This window comes from Prunus avium, chromosome 8, assembly GCF_965620075.1.
Source record: "Prunus avium chromosome 8, drPruAviu1.hap1.1, whole genome shotgun sequence".
NCBI lineage: Eukaryota > Viridiplantae > Streptophyta > Magnoliopsida > Rosales > Rosaceae > Prunus > Prunus avium.
In genome coordinates, this window is record NC_142291.1 from 1,865,831 (window position 1) to 1,876,619 (window position 10,789).

At 36.9% G+C, this 10,789-nt stretch overlaps 1 long non-coding RNA gene across 1 annotated transcript; it reads left to right on the top strand.

Moving 5' to 3' along the window:
• Positions 1-4,828: 4,828 nt before the first annotated feature.
• Positions 4,829-6,571, top strand: LOC110744697 (uncharacterized). The gene is made up of 3 exons (XR_002524688.2): positions 4,829-4,970; positions 5,787-6,228; positions 6,346-6,571. It is a non-coding gene; the product is annotated as an uncharacterized LOC110744697 (long non-coding RNA).
• The last annotated feature ends 4,218 nt before the right edge of the window (positions 6,572-10,789 follow it).

Here is a 10,789-nt window from a genome sequence, read left to right on the forward strand (position 1 = left end):
CACCCTTCAACTTCACTTCCCTCATTATCAGAGCCTCATCATCTTCCCCATCCTCAATCGACCACCTCAACAAAACCCCCAAAATCCAAAATCCGACACACCTAGATCTGCCCTGTCCCCACTATGTCGTCTCTCTCTCTCTCTCTCTCTCTCTCTCTCTCTCTCTCTCTTCTCTCTCTCTCTCTCTCTCTCTCCACCATATCTGAGACACAGAGTGAGAGAGCGAGAAACAATCAAGGCCCCACCCGACCCATCCATCTCCAACACGCAGGCTCCATTCCTATTTTTCTTGAATGCCAGATGAAGAAGTAGCAGTCCAAGATGGACATGGCGTTTTTTTTTTCTTTTGGAGAACAGAGAGACATTAAATATTAATTGATTGAAGATGATGTTTAGGTCCATTCGAAGATGATGGTGGAGGATATGGGTTGGGGTTTTTGGATAATTGCAGGGGCTATGGTGTTGGATAATTGAAGGGGCTAGGGTGGCTTGTGGTTGGTCGGGGAAGATGGTGGATGGGGTGTTGGCTGGCGAGTTCGGTGGGTGTATTGCGTATTTGCAGGGGCTGGGATGGGTTGTGATTAGTCGGGGAAGATGGTGGCTGCGCTGGCTGAGTTGGGTTGTGGGTGGTCGGGGAAGGAGGAATTGCTCCACATCGTTATTGTTGTTGTTATCAGTACCGCTCCTCCCAAGTTTGGCTAATTCCATGTTTTTGTAATTCTTTGAGAGAGAGATTTATTTATTTTTTATTTATTTGGTTTTTAAAAAAAATACAAAAATATCATTTTTTTTTGGTTTAATACAAAAATACCATTTTTGTAACAAAATTGACAGCAGGACCATTTGTGATAACGAAACTGAGGTTGAAGAACCACGAGATCGATTTTGAAAATTAAGGGACCAAAATACAAATTGGGTCAAAATTTGAAGACTAATGGAACTAATAACCCTAAAATTTGGGATACTGTATAATATCATCTAGGAAAGAGAAACTGGTTTTGGGATATGAGTAATTCAAATGATCAAAGGAGGGCGCATTTGTCATTTGACCCAAGAGTTTCCTCAGAGCGACGTAAATGACGACATGTAGAGCTGGACTGCCAGAAGAAACCCTAAACTGCGTAAGAGCTGGAGTACCCACATTTCCATGCCATCCCCATCCCATCCTATGCATATGTATGCATGTATATATACATGCATGACATGTATGAACCATGATGTTGGAATATACATGAATCATGATGCCATGGCCCATGGCATATGGGGGTGGGGTCACATCATACATGGTTTGACGCCGTTACGTTGAGGGGAAAAGGCAATAACGGCCGTTTGAAGCTAAATATCAGCTTAACAGCTGACAGTTGGAGGCTGACGACCTTAAGTGCTTCAAAAGAAGATTCTTTCTCTAATTTATGTATTTTAATGTGATAGTTGTTTGAGTTCCGATCCCGTATATTCCATCCTACAATATTAAAATGCGTCGTCCGCATCTATCGCTTTGCATGGAACACCTTGCTCTCCTATTGGTTGTCACCTTATTAATCGGTTGGCTAGGAAACGACGTGGAGCGTATGGTGCTCGTGGGTCTAGTTAATAATTTGGCTCGCGATGCACGGAGACAAATTCTTTTATCTTTTTCCTTTTTGGCAATTTGATATTTTTGCTTATTAATTTGGAAGAGTCCAAACTTTTTTATTCTTTTTTTTTTTTATAAAAAAAAACCCCTCAGTATAACATATAAAATTTGTTAATTATTTTATCATTGAATTATGTGATGAAATTGTACTAGTTATAATGTAATTTAGTAAAATTATTAAAAATGGTTAAAATTAAACATTTATATATATATATAAATTATATCCTAATTTAAGAATTATTCTTGCAAAAAGCTACAAAGTCAGAATTCTTTTGACCATTAGATCATCATCATTAATATTTCAGTGTCTAATCTAAACTAATATGTTCATTTGTTTATTTTCTCACAATTAGGTGATGTAATAGCTTTGATTTGATTGATATTTTGTAAGGATGATTTTTGAACCAGAATTAAACAAATGATCACATTAAGATTTAGGCCCACATGTGATCCCTTAGTTTTTATTTTATTTTATACAAGCGTTATTGAGAGAGGGGAGAATCAAACTTAGGACCTCGAATGCAGATATAAATGCTCTTAACCACTTGAACTACAAACCCTGCATCCCTTACTTCTTATTGGCTGAGATTCCTTTTAATAAGTTTTCCATGTATTTATATATAAATATAACATGTTTTTTTTTTTCCTGCCAAACGATAAAAGAGATTTTATTAATAACTAATAGTAAGGTTTACATCTTTAGCTAAAGCATCAAAAAGCCAATTGGTGCCCAAACACCCCCTGCTCGAGATACATAGGAAGCAACCAAATGGGCTGCTTCGTTACAATGCCGCGGCGCGAACAAAAACTCTACTGAACTAAAAGAATTGCATAAAGGGTAATGCTAGGCTTATCACATTTTTCATACCATATTGTATACTGCCTCTCTAATAGAGGTGGCCCCCATTATCTTGGTGAGCTCTACCTCTATTAGAGATGTGGTACACAATGTGGTATGAAAAATGTGGTAAGCCTAGCATCTTCCTTGCATAAAAACCTAATATCATGAATTAAACCCTTCCAAGGTCATATCAATTTTGTCTTTGCCCTGAAGCATTTTAATAAGCTGTAGACAATCAGTTTCTACCTCAACTTTGTCAACCCCTACATCCATTACTGCCGTCAAAGCATCACGAATGGCTTCAACTTCCATCACGAGAGCTTACGGACATAACATGTTCTCAGTACCGCCCGTCATGAGAAGAAAGCTGAAATGTGATCGTACCACCCGCCCAACTCCACCTCGCAAGGTTTGCTGCTTCCAGGCATGATCGCAATTGATTTTAATCCAGCCAAGTTTGGGTTTTTGCCAAGATAGCCATACCGTTTGTCCCTAGTCCAGTGGTCCTAGCTGCTCAGAGGCTAGCGGCAACAGCTTGTGTTGCGATTCCTGAAATTCCTGAACTTGTGCCTGCCAAAGTTGCATAGCTTCAGTTGGGCACACCTTCTTACCTTCAAAGATAGCCCCATTACGGCTTTTCCATATTTGCCAAAGTCCATAAACAATCCATTGCAACACCATGTCTGCATGCTCATTTTGAACTCCGTCCAACAACCATCAAAGGTGGCACTCCTAAGCTTTCTCGTATCCAGTTGGAGTGAACTAGCAAACCAAAAACCACAAACACCACTGTTATCATCAATATCAATATTAATATTCAAATGAAATGAGTTGAAACACAGCTCGAATCATGATATTAAAAGTTTCCTCTCATAGGTGTGAGGAAGAGGTGCTAATTGATGGCTTCGATGTAATTCCTATGCAAGTATGTGAAAAGAAGTAACTATAGATGTTGTATAGATGTTGAGTACGGTGCTCATCAATTCATAAGCTCTTCAGGAAATAAGAGTGTACATAACATATCAATGATTCTTTTCTTTCTTTGATTCACCGAACAATATCTACTTGGTATTAATATTTCTGAAAAATGGAAGGTTACAATATAAACTTATATTCTGGAGTGGGCCTATATATAGACATACATATAGGAAATAGCAATTAGATCTTCATGTGTGAGTGGCAGCTTCATCTTCAGCTCCTTCACTCCATGGCACCAGAACAAAGAAGTACAGATTCTGAAATGAAAAAGATCAATCCCTTCCAAAAAATCATGTTCTTGAAGAAATCAATCAAGAATCTAACTTGGACTTGAATGATGTAGTGTTTACAATGCTAGATGCATATTTCAAAGACACTTTGAAAATCTCATATTGAAAAACCAAGACCTCACGCTGGGAAAGAATGCAGAGATACAGCAATATATTTGACTAGGCCACTAAAATGGGTTGGGTCAAGCTAAAGGATAACCCAAGCCTTACCTTGGTGCCCTAAGTTTTTGTCTGGCCGGGATGGGCCTATTTGGCCTTGTAAAATCACCCTTCGATTTGGTAGGCCACTTCTAACATCTTCTAACAAAGTGGGATTTTAGGCGGTATTAGACCAAATAATCATTGGAAATGCATTAAATCCTCACACAATTCTAGCGCTGGTTAAACCATTCCTTTGGTTCAAAGAATGAACTAAAATAATGTTCATATAATACTTGGCATTTACAAATATGTATTTTTTTTTTTTTAAACCCTTAATATAGGGCTGACCCAAGTTCTACCCTTAGAAAAAACGAGCATGTCGAGGCCCGCCCATAACATCATGCTAAGGCCACATCCCTATATAACTAATTAAGAAAATATTTTAGCTGTAAATTACCTTAAATTCCATTGTTTACTGCTTTTCTTATTTTTCTCCCTACATTATATCTTTATACATGAAATGCATGTGTGATAAGATGTTGTAGGTATTCCTTTCTGGGTCAATTCTATTTTCTCATCGCTTATTTACTACGGCAACAAAGAATCAAATTATCACTATATTTATTCCTTTTTCTACTTCTTCTTCCAAGTGCAGGATAACCCCAAGGGGTTGCAAATTTTTTTCTTCTACCAATTGGGGCCCTAATAGTTAACAATATAGATAAGGTTTGAGTTAAGCATCTAGTAACGTCTAAACGGGTCCACGTAATGATCAAGAAACACTTGTAACCAAAACTAGATAGGACACCAAAAGCAAACCCTACTCACATATTCAAGTACTTGTCTTCTTCAAAACCGCCGTTTTAGACTCTTCCTCTTTATAAATAAAAGGGATCCGTGACTTGGTTTGTTTGTGGACAAACAAGTCATACCTTGATCTGCTATGCTATAGGTTTTTGTTTCCGTATAGAAGAAATGATGCAAGTTTCCACGGCGTTTGAAGAGGAAGATGAAGCGGAGGATTGTCCTAGTTGTGATTAGAACAACATACTTTGCTCAATCATTGAATCAATGATTTGCCAAGGTATGTTTAACAAATTTTTTATTACTCTTTCTAGTCAACTTTCAATTTATATTAACATCGTTGATAATTGTTTTAAGAGTTCAAATTTCCTATATTTCAATTTAATTCATATTTTCTCTTTTTGAAATTTTACCATACGATACATTTTAAAAAATCAATTTCTGGACATAATCATTTTTTTCTTCTGAAAATCCATAATAATAAAAATTCCTTGTTTCATATTTATAATCATAAAGAATAATGATATTCTTATCACATTTGTATACCACATTCCCACACCACCTTATGTGACAGATGAGGTGAACAGCTATATCAATTAAAATTAATTTAACCTTTTCTTTTCTTTTATGATTTATTGACACTTTTTAATTGATATGGCTGTCTACTTCATTTGTCACATAAGGTAGTATAAAAATGTGATATACAAATGTGGTAAGAGTAGCATTACTCAATCATAAATATTTTGATAACTATTATAGTATTAAATTAATTTTTGTTAATGCAGTTAAAATTAGGGGACATAAAAGACGAACACATAGTCTAAGTGTAGAGGGATTGTTCTTAACCAATTGAGCAAAAAGTCCATTAATTTTTTTTGCTACAGTGAAAAGTCGGTTATTCAACTTTTTAGCTTTTTTGTGTGCATATTTTTCATGGATTTATTTATTTATTTATTTTTTATTATAATAGGAAGTGCCTACTCTTACCTACTTGAGCTACAATACAAGCCTATGAGATTTATAGTATTTAGCCAAGTCCTAAATGATTATTGTATTATTAATTTTTACACCTAATTATTTTTTTTTATTTTTATAGAAGCAACACTGTGGATACAGAATCAAATATACAACCCTTGCAAATTAAACGTGAAAACCAGTGGCACCCACTTGCTTTTTCGTCCCTTGTTCCACCACCTCTTCCAGTTTCTTCTAATTCCTTTCCATTTTCAATAAAAGTTTTTTTATTTAAAAAAAGGCCGTTGTGCTTGTTTCTCTGCTACAAGCTTCTAAAACTGCCACAGCCTCTGCATGATTGCCACGTATCTGCCATGCCGAGCTCCATTTCTCTTTACAGCCGCTATAAATAGAGACCATGCCCTCCATTCCTCGCTGCAGCAGCTTAGAAGCTCCACCATCATCAGTTGACGGTCTGTTCTGTTCATCTCTTTGTGTCTATTTTCTCAGGAAAATAGATAGCATGGAGAGGCAGCAGACTTTGACACTTTGATTGGAGGTCTACTTCTTCCTTAAAAGCATGGGTACGACACAAGATATACACATAATATCTCTTTTTATATATTTTCCTCTTGTTTAATTAGTTTTACGTTTTTCTTTTCTTATGGTTAATTTTTCTGTAATCTTTCTTGTTTGAACAGGTGAAGGGATGATTTGAATCAAACCAAACCCAGCTAATAAAGGATGAGTTAAGGCTTCGACCTTAGCTTAAGGCTCTGCCATAGAAATGGGTGTTGGCGTGGGAGAGTAACTATATCCATAGAAATGGTTATGTTGTATTACATTGGAGACCTTTATAAAAGTGTCTCTTGGCATCACAAATGTAATATTCATGAATAAAATAAGTGTTACAAATTTGAATGCTTACCTTTCCGTACGAGATGTATTCTCCCAGATATATATATATTCATAGCAATTTAAATGAAAAAAATTAATATGCATATATAAAAGCCGTAAAATATTTGCAAGTCCTTAGCATGCTGATCCCCAACCAAAATAATAAGAAAGAAGAACATGCTGCAGGCAGAATGGCTGATTTACTGTGGAGTTGGGTTGCTTTTCCTTTTCTTCCCGTCGCCAAAAATAATAATAATAAAAACGAGGATCTCTCTCTCTCTCTCTCTCTCTCTCTCTCTCTCTCTCTCTCTCTCTCTCTCTCTCTCTCTCTCTCTCTCTCAATGAGCTCTAGATGTGTAACGGACAAAGCTCATTACAGACTTACGAACAAAACACAAACTGCACTCAAAGGCGGGAGTTACAAAGAATCTTAATTGAGTGTTTTTGACCTCTACTGCGTGACGGTTACAAATTAATCCAAGGCTTTCTATAACCTCTCCTTTGCATGGCAGCCATTTGTGAACGATTCTATGTGTTCTTCAGCAATGCATGACAGCCATTTGTACATGATATTATGCGTTCTTCATTCATGCATGGCAGCCATTTGTGTTCTTCAGCAATGCATGACAGCCATTTGTACATGATATTCTGCGTTCTTCATTCATGCATGGCAGGCATTTGTGAACGATTCTATGTGTTCTTCAGCATTGCATGACAGGCATTTGTACATATATTCTGCATTCTGCGTTCTTCATTCATGCATGGCAGGCATTTGTGAACGATTCTATGTGTTCTTCAGCAATGCATGACAGGCATTTGTACATATATTCTGCGTTCTTCATTCATGCACGGCAGCCACGTTTTTGTTGTGAAAAATGGACAAAACACTTTCACACACTCCCCTAATGATCTTGTTGTTGATGGACTTTGTGACACACACAATGATGGATGAATCACACACACACACTTGAGACAACAACCAAGCACAAAGTGACACAAGAATTTATAGAGGTTCAGCAATTGCCTACATCCTCTTGGTGATCCCCTTGAGAAATTCACTTCATGAAAGAATAAGTTACAACTTTGGTTTTACACAGAAAACCCCCTTAGAACTCTATTCTCTCCCCAAGCTCTCTTTTCTCTCACACCCCTTGCTCAACACTTTGATGCACTTGTGAACACTCTCACAACCCTTGGTGTTTCCCTCCTTGGTGTCTAGACTCTCAAGACCCCAACTCAGCTCCTAACTTGAACTGATTGCTCTCCCTCACGTTCTCCCTTGGTGAGTTAACCTCCTTTGAACACAATAGCACCCAGCTACTTGACCACCTTGAGATTAACCACACATAGTTTCTGCTTCAGCCACTTCCTCTTATTCAACTTGTTTTCTCCCTTGTGTTATCTTACTTCATCCCATTACCTACACAAGCCAATGGACAAGAGATAGGATATCTGATTGTCCACCACGTTCTTTCCTTTTAGTCACCACTTAGACTAAGGGTCAGATCAAGTAGGTAATACAATCCCACTCAGCCACCTCCATTAAACCAGAAAATCGAGAGGAGATTATTCAAAATAAGATAACCAATTGGCCATGAGTGCTCACCCAACTATCCAGCAGGTAGTCAACCCTCTTTTACCTCAGAAGTGACCCACTAAGCCTCTGAAATCTTGTGGAAAGCGATAGCCATCGAAAACACAGTTGAAAACACGTAAGAAAACATCAGCACAGCACAGGGGCGACCGGTCGCTACGACCATTTGGATACATAGCGACCGGTCGCTGATACCTTGCGACCGGTCGCTCGCTGCGATTTTTCCAGATTTCGAATCTGCTTCAAAACGACCGGTCGCCTAAACCTTGCGACCGGTCGCTGCCTCCTTCACTTGCAACCTTAAATGTGAGCCATTTTCCAACAGTTTTGTGATTTTCAAAGGAGTGTTGGACCTTAATTTCGTATGGACTTTGTTGACATGTCATGTCACCAAGCCTATGATATGGTGCCACGTGGCTAACACAAGGGACTAAAATATAAATATGTTTTGAATACTTTAGGTTAATTGTATTCTTCTCCATAAGGATGTACATATAGAAGTTTACAATGGTGCTTTACAAGAAAATAGATACATGAATTAATTAGGAAAATATCTCCTAATTATTATATAAGGATGTGTCAACTATATGAAACAAGGAAATAAATCACCTAATTAACTTAGGAAATAAATCTCCTTGATTTAGTAGGTTAACTCACGTTAACACTCCTTCTCAAGTTAGTGCATACACGTCACCAATGCTCAACTTGGTAAGTGAGCCATAAAACACTCATCCACAGACAGCTTTTGTCAAGATATCCGCTAACTGATCTTCTAATTTTACAAAGGGTAGGCATATGATCTTGTTCTCAATTTTTTTCTTTGATGAAATGTCTATCCATCTCAGCATGTTTTGTTCGATAATGTTGAACTAGATTATAAGCAATATTGATCGCTGACTTGTTATCACAATGTAACTGCATGGCCTTCTCTGGTTTAAAACCCAATTCTGTCAAGAGTTCTCTGATCCACAATAATTCACAAACTCCTTGAGCCATACCTCGATATTATGCTTATGTACTAGACCGAGCAACCACATTTTGTTTTTTATTTGGCCAAGTGACTAGGTTACCTCCAACGAATGTAAATTAACCCGATGTAGAGCGTCTATCTGTAATGGAACTAGCCCAATCAACATATGTATATCCAACAACTTCAAGATTTCCATTCTTTAATTTGAGAACATTAATCCCTTTCTAGGGGCTGCGTAAGTATCTTAAGATCCGATTAACTGCATAAACTGACTAACCACACTCACAACATATGTAATATCTGGTCTTGTATGTGCCAAATATATCAACCTTCCAACAATGCGCTAGTATTGTTCCTTATTGGTTGGCAAACGGTCCATGTCTTCACACCACTTGTGATTCATCTAAATGGGTGTGTCAGAAAGCTTACATCCTAGCATTCCTGTTTCAGTGAGTAGATTCATCACATACTTTCTTTGAGACAAAAAAATACCAGTTTTTGATCTTGCTACTTCAATTTCGAGGAAGTATTTCAGAGCACCTAAATCCTTCATCTCAAATTTCCTAGACAAATACTTTTGTAGCTTTTGTTACTCTCCTACATTGTTCCCCACTTACGACCATGTCATCTACATAAACAATTAATGCAGTGATTTTTCCTCCCTCAAGCTTCAAGAACAGGGTGTGGTCTGAATTACTTTGAGTGTATCCAAAATTCTTCATGAACTTAGTAAATCTTCCAAACCATGCTTTGAAAGCTTGTTTTAACTTAGCGAATCTTTACCAAATTCAACTTTATTTTCTTGGCTAGAACCTAACCCAGCTATTTCCTTCATCTTGTGGAAAATTTCACTACCAACATTTATCACGGGTTTAGGGACAACATTCATAACTGTTTTAGGGATAACGCACTACTAAAAACACACACACACACTATGTACTGATCCAGATTTGTCCCCTAAGTTAAATTTTGAGACAGTAAATTGTCTCCATTAACCAATAGGACTATGCAGCCACTATTTTTAAATCAGTATCCTAGTTTGGGGTTGCTATTATTTTTTGGGTACCATTTATTGAGTCAGTCCTTCCCGATTTTCCATTAAAACTTACCTTTTAAGATACAAGCCATTTGAGTTAAGCCAAGCCATATTCAATGGCTTCAAGCTTGGGATCTAATATTTGGAATGGTGTCTATTATATTAGGCACTAATCATGACATATCAGTTTGCAATTGTGTACTCTTCAAACAAGACAGATTCTAGATTTGAGTTTTAGTATATTCTCTGTTGTATGAGCACCCATTTAATAACACCCTATATCATTTATCATTTATCATTTATGTAATACACTTAAAGCCATTAGTTCCCATTCATATATTACTTTTAATATTCACAAGAATGTGTATTTTAATTTAATAATATGCACTTTTCAAATACGATTTGGGGGCTGATTTTCATATTATTCTATTGATTATATTTAATTTCTCAATGTAATGTAATTTCCTTGAATGAAAACTGAATACAGCAGCCCAATATTTCATATTATCCAAACAACTTTTAATTATTAAACCACTCAAGGTTATGTAAAATTCTTTAATTAAATAGTCTTACGAGTCTTGTTGGTGCATCAGCTTGTCGTTAGTTAAATTGTACCTTCTCAAGGTAGTTACATCTCAATTGTTCTTG